Source organism: Culex pipiens, chromosome 3 (genome assembly GCF_016801865.2).
Source record: "Culex pipiens pallens isolate TS chromosome 3, TS_CPP_V2, whole genome shotgun sequence".
Lineage (NCBI taxonomy): Eukaryota > Metazoa > Arthropoda > Insecta > Diptera > Culicidae > Culex > Culex pipiens.
This window is the reverse complement of record NC_068939.1, coordinates 4237088-4249964: the sequence shown is the minus strand read 5'-3', so window position 1 is coordinate 4249964 and position 12877 is coordinate 4237088. Positions and strand designations below refer to the sequence as shown.

General features: G+C 32.6%; 1 protein-coding gene across 1 annotated transcript in view; it reads right to left on the bottom strand.

The window, feature by feature from the left end:
- LOC120417839 (uncharacterized) overlaps positions 1-12877 on the bottom strand; it is a 70435-nt gene that overhangs the window by 54921 nt on the left and 2637 nt on the right. The gene's annotated exons all lie outside the window — the stretch shown is intronic.

Here is a 12877-nt window from a genome sequence, read left to right as displayed (position 1 = left end):
GGGACTGCACCTAGGAGGGATGCACTGGTTCTCAATTTTATTTTGTGCATGGAAAATAAATTTAAAAAAAATACATTTTAAAAGACTGAGAAAAAAAAATGCTAGAATAATAATATATTAGGTAATTTTCGGATATTTATTAAATAATTTTGCAATCTAGTGTTATGATAACGTTACAAGCACCGGCTCCAAGATTCTATATCCCATAAAGGAAGTGCATTGAAATTGCACAAGAAATCTGTATGCATGCAAACATCCGCTGAATATATCCACAAACTACAGTTTGGTTCGAGGTTAACCCGCCCATTTGCATAATCCACATGTCCAACGATGCGATTGCAAAGCTTATTAAATAATATCGATTACGGATCGGATTTGAACTATCCACGTTGAGCCACGTCAACTTTTGAACAAAAGCTATCGATTTTGTTGCATTGCAAATTTTTAACAAAAGGGCTCTATAGATCAGATCATGATGTAATGTAATTTAATCCACTTTAGTGCTGGTGAGCCATCAGACAACAAATGTGCGAACTTATTGGAGCAAATCCTCCCAAAGTTTGCTGCTATATAGTCTACAGCACCTTTTCAAACTAGCAAGGGATATCAAATTCCCAACTCGACGATGGCGTCGAGTGTTTTATTTACATTTTATTGAACAGTCTTTGAAAAGTTTCGCCGTTTAACCCACTTTAAATAAGCCGCTTAAGAGTGTGTGTTTAGTGTCTGCTGGCAAATCCCTAAATCCCGCGTTGAAGCAAAACTTAGTCCAACTATCCCCGGTCCGTTTTACGATGCTCTACAACGTAGAGTGAGAATGAATGAATTCCAACACAGAGGCACAGCAAGAATGTGTGCGAATTTGTACGATATTAGAGAACACCCCGGAGAAGATATAGTACGCATGACGCATCCGCAGTACGCCACCCTTCCTCAAATCCAAAGAAATGTGGGGTTGTCACCCCTCGAAAAAAGGCAGACTTCAATTCCACTCAAAATTGTCCACAGAACATGAATTATAGAAATCGAACCCAGCACTTGTCGTTGCCCCTGCCAGCAGACATTATATTGCATTCCACACATGGCACTCAAATTGCCCAGTCTGCCCCAAAAGAAACGAGACATGAATAAATTGTCGTTTTGTTTCTGTGCCCCTCACTACGTCACCGGTTTCTGCGGAAATTTCTGTAAACACCATCATTTCATAATTTCCCCTCAACCGGAAACCGATTACAGCCTTAAACACTGCACCATTTATCATCGAGAATATTTACAGAGAAGAAAGACAGAGACATTTATGAGATTCTAGTTAGGTGGATTGTTCGCGCCAAAGTTTGCGGGCATTTCACCCCTATGTTTTCTGGTTTTCTGGCTTTTGAAGTTATTTTCTGCGGACACCACCGGCTTGGTTTGTGCCAAAAAAAAAGGGAGCAGGTTTTGCCAACGGGGGAAACCCTCAAGTGGCAGAAGTTTTCTTTTTTCGATCAAGTTTAATTATTGTCTTGAAATGAAAGAATTTTAAAAGGACATTTGTAGATTATACTTGAACTAACATAAGAAAGTGGAGCAGTTTTCTCAGATTTCGGTCATTCGTTTTTTTTTTGTATTTTTTAATCCGACTCAAACTTTTTTGGTACCTTCGGTATGCCTAAAGAAGCCATTTTGCATCATTAGTTTGTCCATATATTTTTTCATACAAATTTGGCAGCTGTCCATACAAAAATGATGTATGAAAATTCAAAAATCTGGGTCTTTTGAAGGAATTTTTTGATCGATTTAGTGTCTTCGGCAAAGTTGTAGGTATGGATATGGACTACACTGAAAAAAATGAAACACGGTAAATTTTGGTGATTTTTTATTTAACTTTTTGTCTCTAAAACTTGATTTGCAAAAAAAACTATTTTTATTTTTATTTATTTTTTTATATGTTTTATAGGACATCCAATGCCAACTTTTCAGAAATTTCCAGGTTGTGCAAAAAAACTTTGACTGATTTATGAATTTTTCAATCAACACTGATTTTTTCGGAAAATCGAAATATTGGTCGCAAAAATTTTTCAACTTCATTTTTCGATGTAAAATCAAATTTGCAATCAAAAAGTACTATAGTGAAATTTTGATAAAGTGCACCATTTTCAAGTTAAATCCATTTTTAAGTAACTTTTTTGAAAATAGTTGCAGTTTTTCATTTTTTTAAATTAGAGCACATGTTTATCCATTTTTGAAAAAAAAAATTTTGAAAAGCTGAGAAAATTCTCTATATTTTGCTTTTTTGAACTTTGTTGATACGACCCTTAGTTGCTGAGATATTGCTATGCAAGTGTTTAAAAACAGGAAAATTGATGTTTTCTAAGTCTCACCTAAACAACCCACCATTTTCAAACGTCGATATCTCAACTACTAATGGTCCTAATCACCAATTTTTTTACCGTGTATTATTTTTTTCAGTGTAGTCCATATCCATACCTACAACTTTGCCGAAGACATCAAATCGATCAAAAAATTCCTTCAAAAGATACAGATTTTTTAATTTTCATGCATCATTTTTGTATGGACAGCTGCCAAATTTGTATGGAAAATTATATGGACAAACTAATGATGCAAAATGGCTTCTTTGGGCATACTGAAGGCACCAAAAAAGTTTCAGTCGTATTAAAAAATACAAAAATTAAAATTCTGAAAAAGGCCGATTTCGTAGAGAATTGCTCAGTGGTCAAAATATAATCATGTAAATATTTACAAAAAAATAAAGAAATATTTTTTTAAAGTAACTTCCAAAAATGCATCATTTTTAAACTAGAGGGAAGAGAAAACCAATATTTTTTATGGATAAACAATATTTAATTGACACCTATATTGACAATTCCTAAAAATAGGATAGTTGGCTAATCGTTTTTCTAACTCTTTTTAACAGTTTGTTTTTATTCAATTATGAAATTAATTATGATATTTAACTAAAATTCAAAATATTCTTTTAGCGAATCCTTACAAGTTAAAAATGTTTATCAATTCCAGTGATGATTCTTTCAAAATCTTATGACGCTCATCAGGAAAAAAATGGGAAGGGAACATTTCTCTCCTCTCTCGCGCACGAAAGTTCGATTAAAAGAAACGCAAAAAATCATCATCTGGATCATTCAGCGAATCACCGATTACACTATTACACTTGCAGGTGTAACATCACACGTCGAAAAATGAATTTAAGTGGTGATAACAACGAGACTCACAAAAAATCTTCGACTGATTGATTTAAAAAAAAAAGTTCGGAAGAGATTATCTTTTGCGTGTTTCACCTTAAAAATTAATTTTACACTAGTTCAGTTGTTTTGCAATCATTAGTTTTCAAAAAATGTAAGATTTAACAAAAACAAAAATTTTAGCGAAAAAAAAACATTTTGCGATAATAAATATTGAAAATTTTCAAAAATTCAAGAGATTTTTAAATCAACCCAAATCTGCTATAAATGATTCTAAACGCAGGGGATAGCATTTTAAATTGATTTCAACTGATTGCAACTGATTTCCATTGAAATTTTTAAGTTTAAAAAAAATTGCCCCCATTTAAAAAGGGCCAAACATTGAATATTACGCCCATTTAAAATGCTAGTCTTGATTTAAAAAAAATCAAAATATTTTTTTTCGAAAAGATCGGAAAATTTCACGAATGTTTCATGTGTTAACATTGAAAATCGGATCATTAGTTGCTGAGATATCGCTATTAGAAAATGGTGGGTTATTTTAGTGAGATTTAGAAAACTTCAATTTTCGTGTTTCTTTTTCTTAAAGCGGCTCTATCTCAGCAACCCGAGGTCCAATCTTCAATGTCTCTTAGACAATTTTATAGCAAATTTTCTGAACTTTTCAAAAAAATATTTTTAGAAATGGTCACTCATGGTCACTATTTTTAAAAATCGAAAAATTGCAAATATTTCGCTAAAATCAAACTTTTGGTGGCTATATCTTGAAAACGAAGCCCTTTATCAAAAAATCTGTAAAGTACTTTTCGATTGCAAATTCAATTTTGCATTAAAAAATAATGTCAAATTTGTTTTTGCATGAAACGTCGATTTTTTCCAAAAATCACTATTTTTTCAAAAATTCATAACTCGGCGGCAGATTTTTTGACCATGTTTCTCTATGGCTCAAAAGTTGCGGATGTTTGACCCCTAAAACATATCAAAAAATCTCGAAAATCAAAAAATACGTATTTTGGGAAATTGAGTTTTAGTGAAAAAAAAGTTGATTAAAAAATCATAGGGAAGGGTCATAGGGAAGGCCCCCACAAAGTTTGAGCCAAATAAAAAAATACAAATAAAATCCATTCCCGGTTTTGGTAGAGAATTGCTCAGGTGACACAAATAAAAAAAGAAATGTCCTGAACAATGTTGTAAATTTTTATTGAAATCTAAAAATTACTAAAAATTAGTTCTGTCAACTCGGGCGAATAGGAGCAGCAGTTTTCATAGCACTTTTAAATGAATGCCTAAAATATGTGAATCAATATACACAATTTGCTGTTCTGTGTCTATTAATATCAAAACAAAAAATCACAAAAAATGTGCAAACCCCTTTTAAAAAATGTGTCTCAATACATCCAATTACATTTTGATTGAAATGAAAAGAACTATTCTTCATCCCACATAATTTTTTTTGTTCGTATCAAAATACAAAAAAAAACAAGCTTTAGTTCTGTGACCCGAGTTGTATTTTTTAAATTTGATTAATTCCATTCCTTGCAAAAAATCTTAAAAAGTTGTTATTAATTCATTTATTTATCATCCTAATTTCTATCCAAATTACAAGAACTATATTGATATTTAAATTAAAAACGATTTTCAGCCGCTTAAGGCATGGTATTTCCGTTTCCTTTTGAGCCTGTGAGCATAATGTTTCCCACAAGCCTATAGAGCAGGGGAAATGATAGAGCTTGATAAATGCTGGTGACAGCGCACATACAGCATGCACACTAATACATATACACAAAGGAAAACAATAGCGTCGAAGCATAAATCTAACCACGATGACACGTCGTAACTTTTATCTATGCTGGTTTTTGTGTTCATGAAATTCCTCATGGCATTCTGAGCTTTTTTGAATGGTTTAAGTTTACAACTCGATGCTGACGATTTTTTTAATATTGCCTCTTAATATGATTGAAACTTTGAAATGATATCATTTGCATTTTTTTTTTCAATTTTGTTTGAGTACACTCAAAAAAATGAGTTCTCGTAAACGTGAACAGCGTTCATGCCAACGGGAACAAGGAAGAAAACTGTTCACTTTCATGGTGCAATGCACTATAAAAGTTGAACAATTTTCTTCCTGGTTCCCGTTGGCATGAACGCTGTTCACGTTTACGCGAACTCATTTTTTTGAGTGTAATTTAATTTTAAATAAAAACTCAAAAATTTAAACTTTACAGAAACAAAAAAATATGAATAAATATTGCTAATATTCGACTTCGAGTAGATGTCTTCACTTTGAACCAATTCCGGCTAAAAAAACATCTTTTACAACTTTTCGTGCCATCAATTGGATCAGTTGGACCTTAAAAAATCCTCATCCGACCGTCAATTAAAACATTCCTGCGTGTGGCGCCACGCCAAAACCCCCAATAATCCTCCAATTTCGCCAAATCCAATCAAAAACCTATCCGAAGCTATGTTTTACGATGTCCAATCGCGTGTGGCGCCTCAACGAGAAATCGCGATTCTAAAATTGACAGTGTCGAAAAATAAAATCACTTAACGCACGTGGTGGCGTCGGCGACGTCTGCTGTAACTAAAAAAAAAAGAAGGCAGCATCGATTTATCATTGTTCGTGCTCGAATTGGGAGGCAAAACAGTCGATTGTTCGCGCATAATGTATAAATAATTGAATGGCATTGAAAAATCGATAAATAATTGCATAATAGCCGATACAGAGAGTATGGAGTACAAAGACACACATAACTGTAACCGATTCCCTTCCCCGTGGGTTACCATTCTGGGCCACAACGAAATCAATGGTTTCAATGACCGCCGCATAGAACAATGCAGGTACGGGTCACCTGGCCTACTGCCCATGTCATGTCGCGTTCGTTGACCCTCAACTTCAAATCGGCAAATTAGAGTTGTCACGCTAGTATGCACCTCTCTGGCCTACTCTGAGCTGGCACGGCCTCTACTATGTGTCGCCAACGATGTTATGCTCAAGCATGGCATGCTTTGTTTATGTCTTTTTTTTTTCTCTTCTTGGTTGGGGTTAAGACCTCTCGTCTTGGATGCGGAATGCGTGCCACTAGAGTTGATTGACCCGTAATTATTGCAACTACCGGGGCTGAAAACCAGGTAACAGTTTAATTAATTTATGTTAGTTGAAATATTAAGGCAAATGAATTTGAACGAATTTAAATGGTTTGTTTGGAAAAATCGAAATTAATCTTTGTGTGTACCCAATATGAATTCCAAATATGAGATCGGTTGGTGGAAAACTAATTTTGCAAATGTTGACCAATCGGGACACTCTCAAACATTTTTGTCTCATGGTATCTCAAATTGGAAAGAACTTCAAAGAAGTTTGATACTTTTAGCTCCAAACGTGGTTGATTTGATTTAAAATAGGAAATTTTGTTTTATTCTATCTTCTCTTTTTGATGTTATTATTTTTTTATTTGTGTTGTATTTTTTCTCGAAAAAACTAACAAAATATAAACAAACCCATTTTTTTCGAAACTTCCGAAACCACAAACATTAAATTTAGAAATCGTTAATAAAACTATTTGTCGTGATATCGAATTTTGGTAATTTTTAGATATTTCAGTCTTTCTCGGAATTTCTCAAAAACATTTACAGTATGTAAAACAAGTATTTACACCCCTTGGGCACTATGCACATTTTGTGATGAAACATGTAACAATTTAAAGTTTGGCAGAAACCTAGTACTACGTTTTGTTCAGAAACTCATGCCGAACATTTTGCTACAAAAAGCTCATGAAAAGATGTTTTCTATAAAAAGTTATATAACAAATACTATTACCAAAATCAAAAAGGTGCAAAAAAAGTTTGTACACTTTTCGAAAAATTAACATAAATACAGTTATTTGTTGACAAATCACCATAAATCCAGTCTTCCAACTCCAAATAGGCATCCTTGACTGATTAAAAATATAATTTGGATTGAATATAAAGTTTACTAATTACTTAGTATAAAAGTTTATATAACTATGGAAATTCTATATAAAACTTATTTAAACTTAATTTTGCACACTTTCAATTTAGCTAAATGTCAATATATTACCATATAATTGCTAAATAAACCTTCTGAAGTGGGTATAACACCGTTTTGGCTGTTTCATCAAGAGTCGTTGTGCAACCTGCGGAGGTGAGCACAAAACTCAAGCTTGCGAAACAATCAACGAGAACATCGAAGCGAAATGCTTCAATTGCGGCGGCGACCATTCTACCAAGAATCGAAGCTGCCCAAAACGTGCTGAGTTTGTAATCATTCGGAAGCAAGCGACGACGAGGCACCAACCAAATCGTCGCAAAACACCACCAGCATACACGGACGTGGATTTTCCTGCTTTGGCGTCACCAGGAGCAGGATCTGTTCGAGTGGTTCCAAATCTGCAGCCATTGCCGTTGAATCAGCGGCAAAGAGTTGCAGAGAATACAACACCTCCAGGTTTCAGTCAGCAACTGAGGGAAAGCCAACCAACATCAACGGGTGAAGGCAGTAGTGACCTGTTTTCACCACAAGAACTTTTGAACATTTTCTTCGAGATGACAACAACACTGCGTGGTTGCAAAACTCGCCAAGAACAAGTAAGAACGCTTGGAGCATTCATCTTAAAATACAGTTCGTAGTTTACTCGTTCTAGTGATTTTGAATATTTCAATGAATTTATTTTTTAGTTTTAAGTTAGGATTAGTTGTAAAAGCGATTTTTTTTTCTTTTTCTTTTTTACCCAAATGTATTCGATTCAATGCAATAATGTAGAACAATTTGAAGTAAATAAAATAAATGTGATCAGTTAATAATAAAACGAAAAATACAACAAAGATGAAGAGCATTAGGCCATACCACTTAGCATGTAAAAGAAATGTAATTATTATAAGAATATTCAATAAAGACATATTTAATTTCAAAAAAAAAACACCGTTTTGGGGGTCTTTGTATCGCTAGAATAGATTTTTCGTTGGAATTTCGTACCAACCCGGAATTACGTCGTCAGAAAATCAACCTATGTGGCATCGGAAAGGGCATAAAATTTCCGATCTTTTGATACCCATACATCTAGGTTTTCTATAAAACCTACGGTTTTAAATACCTGGGCAAAAAGTAAGTTTAATCCACGAGAGCAAAAATTACGAAAGTCCATACATTTTTGGCAGATTGCTCAAACGAAACCATAGCAACGTTTTTGCCTAGGTATTCAAAAACGTGGGTTTTATAGAAAACCTAGATGGTTGGGTATCAAAAGATCGGAAATTTTATGCCTTTTCCGATGCCACATAGGTTGACTTGTGAATTGTGGACCGGTTCGGATGCCGGCGGATTTTCCGACGACGTAATTCCGGGTTAGTACGAAATTCCAACGAAAAATCTATTCTAGCGATACAAAGACCACCAAAACGGTGTTATACCCACTTCAGAAGGTTTATTTAGCAATTCTATGGTAATATATTTATTTATTTATTTATTTAATTCAAATAATGTAACTTAAGGCTTAGCCTTTTAATTTGTTACAAAGTGTGCAGATGCAGGATTTAATTCAATATCGATAGATCGATTTCTTAATGCTATGCTTCTCTTTATCCTAATTCTAATTTACGCTGGCGAGTTCTGACAGTAGGTTTTCTTTGAAATTTTTATAAGAATGACTATTTTTGATACTAATGCTTAATTGATTCCAATTCACAACCCCTCTTGCAAAGAAAAATTGACTATAGTAAATAATATATTGACATTTAGCTAAATTGAAAGTGTGCAAAATTAAGTTTAGATAAGTTTTATATAGAATTTTCAGAGTTATATAAACTTTTATACTAAGTAATTAGTAAACTTTATATTCAATCCAAATTATATTTTTAATCAGTCAAGGATGCCTATTTGGAGTTGGAAGACTGGATTTATGGTGATTTGTCAACAAATAACTTTATTTTTGTTATTTTTTCGAAAGGTGTACAAACTTTTTTTGTACCTTTTTTGATTTTGGTAATAGTATTTGTTATATAACTTTTTATAGAAAATATCTTTTCATGAGCTTTTGGTAGCAAAGTACTAGGTTTCTGCCAAACTTTAAATTGTTACATGTTTCATCACAAAATGTGCATAGTGCCCAAGGGGTGTAAATACTTTTTTAACATACTGTATAACTTTGTATTGAAAGGACAACTAAATTTATTACTTTTGTTGAAGCTTTATGTGAATTTGTACCCAATTTCTTTTTAGTAACATTTATTATTTCAATCTTAATGATATTAAACTAATTTAAAATTTTTGTATTCCCGTGTTATTTTACTCTGCTCGGCAATATTGTTAACTCAAAATGAAAGATACATTCAAACTACTGAGTAATTTCCAAAGTTTTCGCGAATCGACTTTTCTTTGTATTTTTTATTTGGATGAAACTGTGTCCCTATGTCAAAAGTAGCCATTGTGCATCATTATTGTTTTTCATGCAAGATTCCATTCAATTTTTCGGTCTGGTCATACAAAAAGGACTTGTGGGTAATCTAGAATCTGTATCTTGAGGAGGGTTTTTCTTATTAAATTGTTTTCAGCAAAGTTGTAGAGAGATATTTAGGAACTGTCAGAAAAAACACACACTGGTACCAAATACAATCTTTTTTTGAGAATAAAAGTTTTTGAAAAAAAGCAAAATCAAAATTGCAATCGAAAATTACTTCACAAATTTTTTGGTAAAGAACACCGCAATTAGGAAATTTATGGTGAATTTTTCGTTTTTTTCAGTTTTTTACATATTAAAAATATTTTATGAAGGAAAATTTTCTACATTTTCTGTTTGGTTGATCGGACTGCTGGTTTATTTATTTATTTATTTATTTAATTCAAATAATGTAACTTAAGGCTTAGCCTTTTAATTTGTTACAAAGTGTGCAGATGCAGGATTTAATTCAATATCGATAAATCGATTCCTTAATGCTATGCTTCTCTTTATCCTAATTCTAATTTACGCTGGCGAGTTCTGACAGTAGGTTTTCTTTGAAATTTTTATAAGAATGACTATTTTTGATACTAATGCTTAATTGATTCCAATTCACAACCCCTCTTGCAAAGAAAGATTGACTATAGTAAAAAGACGAATGTTGCGGTATCAAAAAACTTTTAGTTCTTGTAGATCTTAACGGTCTGAGCTTAGTATATAAATATTCTGGTTTTTTAGTATGAATAATTCTGAACAAGTTAACACATGAACGAAATTTATAGAATTGCGAAAAATTACATCCAATAAGTGTTTTCTGCAAGTGAGTAACTCTAGATATTCTTGGAAGGTTATAAACAAATCTTACACATGAATTAAGTGCCACCCTAAGTCGATCAAGGGCTGCCATAGATGCATTTGTGTACAAGAAATCTCCATAAATAAAATGCGGAAAAAGCAGGGTTTTAAAAATTCGAATTTTTGTTGCTATGTCTAGATGTCTGGCTACAAGATGTAATTTCTTTAATGTTCCATAAATTTTTCCACACTGAATGTTGATTTGGGTCTCCCAACATAAATTACACATAAAGGTTATCCCAAGATTTACAACTTTATCAACAAAAACAATTTGGTCACCATTCAAAAACAACATGGGATGGTTAATTTTAATCTTGGAATGACTAAATAGAATTGCTTGCGTTTTAGACGAATTTATAAACAACAAGTTACGTTGAGACCAGAGCCAAACACTCTGAAGATCGGAATTAATTTTTCGTGCAACAACATCAAGATTATAATTAACATCAGCATTGAAGTAAATTTGGACATCATCAGCAAATAAATGCACCGAACAAAAAGTTAGAACCGATGGAAGATCATTTATAAAAAGCGAGAAAAGAATTGGCCCCAAGACTGAACCTTGGGGGACACCAGATTTTATCATTACAAAACTAGAAAAAACATCATTATACAAAACGGCTTGACTTCGATCGCTTAAATATGACTTTATAAGATCAACAGCCATAGAAGAAAAGTTAAATTTAGATTTTAATTTATGCAATAGTTTTGTATGTGACACACGATCAAATGCCTTGGCGAAATCTATTAAGAGCAAAATAGCAATACCCTTTTTATCTAAATTTAAGGCAATGTCGTCGTGTATTTTGATTAACGCAGTTTCAGTGCTGTGGTGTTTTCTAAAACCTGATTGATAGGGACTCAGTAAATTCATTTGATTAACATATTCTGAAATTTGTGATTTTACTAATTTTTCAAATGCTTTAGAAAGAGCACTTAGAATGCTTATTGGCCTAAGATTACTTAAAGAAGTACTATTATTTTTTTTCTTAATAGGAATAACTTTTACGCGTTTCCATGCATTAGGAAAAATTGAAGTCAGAAAAATAGAATTGAAAATATGAGTAATATAAGATAATGCTAAGGGTAGAATAATTTTAACAAATTTAATTGGTATTTCATCTAAACCGATTGCATTTGAAGTGATAGAAAATACAGCATTAACAACCTCAAAATCTTCCACTAGTCGAAAACGAAAACCATCATCATTTGAAAAGCCTGAAACACCATCATAAAGAGTATCATCGGACGTAAAATTAGAGGCAAAAAAATTATTAATGTCTGTAGGAGAAAACTCGCAGCTTTTGTGGGTGGAACTAGTTTTAGTAACACCAAGTTTTTTAATATTTTTCCATAATTGTTTACTAGGAACGTTGGTATTAATAATTCTTCTTTCATAATTTTCCTTGGCATGTTTGATCGTTTCATTTACGAGATTTCTAAGTCTTTTATATTTGTTATGCAGATCAGTAGTTTTGTTACGTTTCCAATTATTGTAGGCAATATTTCTATTAACGATAGCTAGTTCAATACCATTGTTATACCAAGGATTGTCTCTTGGTTTGTACCACTTGAGGGGAAAAAAGTCTTCATGTAACACCTTAAGTCTTTCATTAAAACTGACCAATAAATCATTAGGATCAGTTATACGCAAAAAAGAGTTCCAGTCGAAAGAAAAAAAGGTATCACGCAAAGCTGCCGCATTAAAGTTATTGTAATCTCTATAATAAATAATATTTTTTTCAGAATTGAAATCAATATCTAATGAGGCAATTATCATATCATGACTTGACACACCTGGCATAGAAATTTGATCATTTTTTATAATAAGTTGCGGAGAGTCAGTCAAAAGAAGATCGAGCTGAGAACAACCAGTATTATGAAAGAATGTTGGCTCATCGTTTATACAAACAAATGACTTTCTTTCCAGAACATCACGAAAACTTCGTGATTTATTTGAATCTTTCATCAAATTAGTATTGAAATCACCTATAAAAAAGGTTGAATCATATTTTATGTTATACTCTTCAAAGTGGGATGCCAGAAGACCAGAACAATCAGAAGTTGGTGGATTATAGTAAACTCCTAGTAGACATTTGTTCAAACCGCACTGCATTTCCAGCAACAAAAATTCAGTTGTATGAAAGTATGGAGAAGATATCGATTTACTAACAATGCGGCAATTCAAATTCTTTCGATAATATACACAAATACCTCCTCCTTGTCGATTTCGGTCATTTCTAACCAGTTGGAAATTATCAATTTCAATCATCGAATCGGTAATCTTATCACTTAACCAAGTTTCTGTCATACAAATGATATCAATTTTGTTGTCAATAAAAGACATTTTAAGTTCATTGAATTTAGTGA